This window comes from Abrus precatorius, unplaced genomic scaffold (assembly GCF_003935025.1).
Source record: "Abrus precatorius isolate BTA unplaced genomic scaffold, Abrus_2018 Scaffold11, whole genome shotgun sequence".
Lineage (NCBI taxonomy): Eukaryota > Viridiplantae > Streptophyta > Magnoliopsida > Fabales > Fabaceae > Abrus > Abrus precatorius.
Genome location: NW_020874303.1, coordinates 23,526,808 through 23,534,171, shown reverse-complemented (window position 1 = coordinate 23,534,171; position 7,364 = coordinate 23,526,808).

The window sequence follows — 7,364 nt, the reverse complement described above, 5'->3', positions numbered from 1 at the left end:
AGTGCTCAATTTTTAATTTTTAATTTTTAATTTTTGGGTTCCGAATTACAAAGAATACAATAGCAGGGCGACGGAGAGAAACGACGGGGAACAAAATGGGTATGTTACTATAACCGTAAAACAGAAGCAGCGCACAAAATTGACGTTGAAGAGTGATTGACTATATTAGATTAGGAAGTGGAGTTGCCTTAATTTGGCAAACCGAGAAGCAGGAACAGGTGATTGATGTAGGAGGTGAAGAAGAATGTTGTGGGCCAACCCGACAGAAGCTGTGAGAGCTGGGATTGAGTTCATTCAGAGTGGACGCGAAGCTTCTGGGAAGACTGAAGAGGAGGTTGTGGTTGTTTTGGGAGCAGAATCAGAAAAACAAGAGAACAACGTTTTGAGGATCCTCTTGAGGACCTGACCTCGTTTGGGGAGCAATCGAGGCGTTGAAGGCATGTTGTGGGGTGGAGATGGCTCTGAGAAGGTGGCAGAAGGAACGAAAGTGAGGGTTGACGAGTGCCGGCGTCTGTAATTTAAATATCAGCCTGTAAAGACCGCGTAAACCGAGTAAGACACTGCGTGTGTGTGTGTCCCAACAACATTGTGTTTCTTTCATAAAAACTATGCTACGGGAAGTGTGTCAATTACTTTCAATCACGACACGACCCATTCTATGTCTGAAGTCACCTTTCTTCATTTTAAGTATCTTTTTGTGGCCCTCCATCGTATATATTCAATCAACTTTAGTAAGAAAGAAAGATGAAAAACATTATTTAATATTCACTTTAGGCTGGTTTGAATTTGATTGGGTCCTCCTTGTTAAGGCGTCCATCCCATACCATACACGGTTCCTTTGTTTATCCAGGAATAAACGACGTCGTCTTGGAACCCAAAAGGAATCTCTGGTTTGAACAAGTCATATTCTTCTCTTCCACCATTATCTTTTTTTTTTTTGCCATCATCCTTTTCCTCTTTACTAATTATCAATTTTTAATAAACTATCATATTAAGCCATTAGTTTCTCTTTAACGTGTATTCATTAGTATAAATTCGTCATGGATCTTGTTTGGAACGAAGGATAATTCTACTCCACCGGCCAATTAATTATGCTTTCGTTGCTTATTCCCAACTTCTTCAACGTGTGGAGTCAATTGTTTGATTAATCGCCAAGTCAATTATAAAGCGAGCATGAAATTTGGAACAAAAAGTAAAACTAAAAGCAACGAAATATGTGAAAAAAATACACTTTCTTTTCCTCCTTCGGGCTAATGCAGGTACTAAAATTCATGTATTGACTGTGTCAAGACTCAAGAACTGTTCACCCAAAAAAATGCCTAACTTTAGTAGAGAGAGAAGACATATGAGTAAATAAGAGTAACATTGTGCCATCATCTTACAAATTTGATGAAAATTCATTTTCTAAAACCTTGAGTTGTAATATGATATTGTTCAATGTCTAAGATATCAATCTCAATATTTCTTTAAAAATTTTAGTTTTGATACAGAATTTATATCGTCAATTAAAAAATTAGTTTAATTAATTTAATATATCAAAATGACATTGTTATCACCTTTCACCCCGTCGAATTAGTGTGTTGTCTATCTTAATTATTTATGTTTTAATATAGCGAACAATATATGATAAATTAAATATTTGGTAGGGTTTTTGTCAACCATGGTCGATTTATACATATGATTCAAAGGATCCAGACTTTTCCAAAAAGTGAAACCTCAGCCCAATCAATTCATGAACAAGTCACATCCACACGGAGTGCCAATTTCACAGATCTGAACTAATCAAACTCTATTTTGCATCGGGCACCCAGGTTTGTAACTTGGACCCATTATTAATCTAACCCATATTTTTACTCTATTTTTTTTATTTACTCCTCGCTCAAATATATCATTGTCTGCTCCTTGGTGACTTTCCTTTTGCTATAGATCTCTCTTCATACAAGCAAATATCTCATATGCATGGATATTTGTAAATAAATGTAAAATGTGAATATATATGAAGTAAACTCAAAATAATAATGAACAAAATATGAAAAATTCAAACTCCCATCAAAATGCTTACTGAAAGAATGAGATATATTGTTTTGAAAAAGAAAATGCCAATAAAAATAATATTTGATTTAGATTTATTTTAGCTTCTGAAGGTGCATGCATGAACTTAATTTGTATTAGATTTGATCCTCTTATTCTGGAAGTGATGCTTTATCTTTTGCATGTATAAAATGCTCAAGACAATAGTTGTGGGAACATGGACCAGTCTATCATCAACTATCTAACATATTGTGCCTTCTGGGAAACGATGTTTTGTCAAGTACTTTGCAAATGCAGCCAACATCCATGAGGTCAATACAAGTCAATAAAGAAAATAAATTCAATCGAAAGGTTTTAACATAAATTAATTAATTCAAGTATATTTAGCTTAATTTGTTTATTTGACCTTTTGCTATCATAAACACTTAAATGCATATATATTTAATTTGATTTAATGTATATAGCTTAGCAAAATTAGAACACTTGTTGTCAAATAAGCAACAAAGCACTTAAGACTACATTTGAGATTTATGTTTTAGATGAGACATGCAAATTTGTGAATTCAGTTAAGATATAAGTAAGACTATTGCATTTTATTACGGGCATCGTTTGTTTTATAAATTTATTTAAAGAATGAATGATTATTAGTTAGCATGAGTGGTCATTTTTTGTGAATAAAATTCTTTGAAATTATTACAAGTTATTACTAATTGACAATTTTTAACTATAATTATTTTTTTAATTATTCATCTTACAAAATTTAGACATCATTTTATAAAATATATTAAAAAAGATTATAAAAAAAATATTTGATTCATTTTATAAAATATAATTTTAGGTTTTTCATATTTTATTTTCTAATTATAATTTCTACCAAAATAATAAATTTTGATTGTAAGAAAATTATTACAATTTAATATTATATGCACATAAAAATATTTTTAATATATATATATATATTCAAAAAGTCAAAAAAGTTAAATAATATTTTTAAAAAAATATATTAATTTTAATAAAATAGTAATTTTATCATCTACATATAATTTATATCTTATTTTATTATTTTTTTTATCTCAAATATTGAACATAATAATGTAAATCTGAGAAAAATAAAATAAAATAAATAGACTTTACAGGTTTTAGTAGAAAAATATTCTACATGAAATTAAAAATGAAAAGTTGTTAATAATTTTGATTGAGAGTATTCTAAAAAATAAATTAAGTATTATGAATTGTATAAATATATACATAAGTATTCATTAAAAATTTAAAAGCTTGTATAAGGTAATAGGATAAAGTTATATTATTTTAAAAGTTTAGAACAAAATTAATAAAAATATAAAAAAAAAATTATTGCAGTAAAAGAATGTATAATTCACATGTTATTTTTAACCAATTAATATTATAAAATAAATGTAACTAATTGTGAAATAGAATAACTTTAAATGCTTCAATTTTTAGATATTATATTCTCTTTTTTAATATATTTTCTTCATGCATTATTAAACATAATAAAAAGTGACATGAGATAATGTAGTAATTTTTTTTTCAATTTTTATATAATTTTTTATAGACAAATATATATTACCTTATATTATTAAGACAAGAAAAAGATAGGAGAAATAGCTGAATTTGTAGAACTTAATTAAATAAAATATAAACTTTTAGTGTAATGATTTTTTTCAACCAAATTATCATATTTTTTAATGATTTTTTTTGTGTGGAATGATAATAATTTTTTTAATATAATATGTTTGAAATTGTGACTAATTTGTTCTGTTTAAATTTATTAGAATTTTAATTATTTTTTAATAGTTCTAAACTCAATTTTTATTTATTAAGTCTATATTATTTTTTATTAATAATATTAAAAGATTTACTAAAACTAAATTACTTATATTAAGTTTATAAAAGATATAAATAATTTATATAAATAGTATGTAAATCACTTTGTTATAAAATGATTCATTTAACATAGACGTACCTTTTACTTCGGTCATCGCATGCCTTATTTGTACTTCAACCACCAAGCCTCCTTCCTCGTTATTCATGCTTTCTATAGCAAGTATTCTAAGTTATCCCTAACGATAGAAATAAAAAATTAAATATATTAGAGGTTTTTGTATTTTGAAAAATTTTAATTTTAGTCTCTATATTTAAATTTTTAATATGTTTTGTATCCCTAGTGATGATGTAATAAACTGAAACGTTATCATATACTATTTTTTATTATGTATAAGTTTTTTTTTTCCATTAAGGCACATTATCACTATAGAATAAAAATATTGATTTTTTAAAAATTATGAACTAAAATAATTTTTTTAAAAATAAATAAAAATAAGAGTATTAAAAATATATTTAAGATTAAATAATAATAGTAGTAATAATAATATTAAACATAGTTAATAATATAATGTGGTAGGTAAACAAGTGATAAAAAGTAAAAAAAGTATCAAATAAATAATTACTTTATAAGAAGTCTGTAAATAATAATTGTTAAGTTATAGTGGACTGAAAAGAAGAATCAAATGTCCGCAAGTGCATGCATGCATTACTATGGGGCCAATGTCGTTGCTTTGATGAAAGTCAACTCATTATAAGTGCGTGTAACTCATATTTAAATACATAATTCTTATCACTGTCATGGTTAATACTCTCCTTTTATTATTTAATGATTAAAAATAAATATATTTATACAATTATTTTTCTTACATTCATTTTTTATATTTCTTTTTTCAATCTCTCCTTTTATTATTTTATGTATCACATTTATTTGTAATTTAGAATAAAGCATAACTATAATGTTATCATATGTAAAATATCATCCATTAAGTTTTTAAATTTTATTACTGATATTTAATTAATTTAAAATATATACAATCAAGTTGAGACAACCTGAAATCGTTTTCAAACTACGTAAAGTCTAATTTTAAAAATCTCAACCTATCAAAATTAACATTACACTAAGATGGGGTTGGTAGGATAAGTCGAGACTTGTATACCCCATCTCTGAATTTCTCCACTCCAAACACACCTTATTTAAAGAGTGTTAACATAACTCAATTAAAAAATATAACTTGTGGTTGTAGTTAAGATGCAAAACCTAACTTCATTAATTGAAATAAGATATTGTTAACTAGTGATTAAAAAATTTATAAATAATAAAAAATTATCAATTTTTTAAAAAAGATATTAAAATATATAAAATCAATATTTTTTTAATAAAATATAATAATAAGTTTTCTTTAAAAAAAATTATTTTTCATTAGAATATGCAAATGTAAATGGTTGTATGTAAGTCCAACTGATAATTATGAGCATTGTGGCATAGAAAGTGAAATAAATATTTCCGGGGATGACTTTGGGGTAATAATAGTGATTATCAAATTGGATGGCAAAATTGGATCCAGGTCTCTTAAAAGTAAAGAAATATATAAAATTTAAAATTGTTTTTATTTAAAAATTAGATATATGATAATTACTTAAATTTAAATCCATATTAAATAAATACTACCTTCAGTCCTATTTATAAGAATCAAACAATTAATTCATCAAAGTCAAGAAAATAATCACATACCATAAGTATTAATATTATTTAAAAAAGTGCATTATATTAGATGACTAAGCAAGTGACTTGTATATAAAATAAATGAATACTTTATAATAAATTAAGGATATAAAAGACATTTAGCAATTAAGATATTTGAAAATAAATATTTATTTCTTATAATTATGACAAAATGTTGACCGTTGTTTCTTATAAACAAGAATTAAATCTTTTAGTATTATATCTAAATTACTGCTGCAACTGAAATATTGAAATAAGGTCATTTTTACTGTCACATTCAAATTTAGGAATAAACACAACTCGGAATAGTTTATGAGTTGGTTTTGATGGTAGAATAAAATTTATCATGTTTAATTTACATAAATTAAAAACATATTTTACCCATTAAAATGAATTTGTTTTATCATTTACTTGATACGAGTCTTTCTAATATTTGTACCACAAGAAGTGTCTTAATATTCTATCTAAATTATCCTACTATCCACAAATAATAGTCATTTAAGACAACCTTAAACTAAACGTAAAGAAATGTTAACAATGTCATATTCTTTCAAACATTCCGTCTAAATTATTGAAATGGGGTTATTCCTCGGTTAAACATTCGTAAGAATAGGAATAGAAACAAATTTAGGTTATCTTTTATTTTAAATGATCCTAAATTATTTCTTTAAAAACTCACTTTATAGCCTCTTACATAACTTGATAAAATATCTCCAAATAAATAAATAAATGCACATCATTAAGATATTAAAATAAAATAACAACTATAATAGGATAATATAATTAATCGAATAATATTTAAATTAAAAACAAGATAACTATGAGGAGTGTATCGGTAGCAACTCTTGGTGTTCATCAAGTTCTATCGGTTTCTCTGTGAATCTTTCGTGTTTTCAATTATCGTTTAAAGTGGTTCTAATGCATAAATTATAATTAAGTAGCATTAATATATGTATTTAAACGCAAATTCAAACATTAGATGATCAGGACTTTCATTTAATAATTATTATTTTCGTTATCAAATTCTAAGCTGCTGGCATGGAATTGTAGTTGTTTTTTCGTTATCTCGTGTGATTCGCATAATTTGTTTTTTTAGTAATTTAATAATATATATATACTTTTCATCTTGAGATGATATATTTTTTATTTGTTGAGTTTAGTTTTATTACGTTTTTGGTATCCTTTTCATACAAAGAAACTATAGTTTTATTACATTATTATTATCATTCTTACATCCACTAAGCAATGAAATCTCAAAACGATAGCACTAACGTAAAAAGTTCAAGTTGATACAATGAATTTGATTATATATACTTAATTTCAAACTATTATTCAGTGTCTTAGTTTGAATATATACACTCTAATAGTATTCATTCTTAATTTTTCAAACTATTATTTTAGGGTTATCATTACTCACTGTCTGAATGTTAAACGTCGAAATTCGAACATCTCACAGGTACATCGGTTACTACTGTCGGTATAAAAATTTTGTTGATAATCAATTTGTAAAAATTATAGTTTTTAAGTTAGGAGGCATATTTTGATCTTACTGAATTCTCAAGATATAAGTTATCTAAATCTTTTAATATACAAAAAGCATTATTTAGCTAATTTTTAAAATTATTTTTTTTCATTAATAATAAATAAAAATAGTTTAACTTTGGTTCATTATTAATATACAGATTTTTATATTGTTAATCAATAAAAATACTGTAGATATAGTTTTTATATTAATTATTATAAAAATTAATAATTTACTAACATG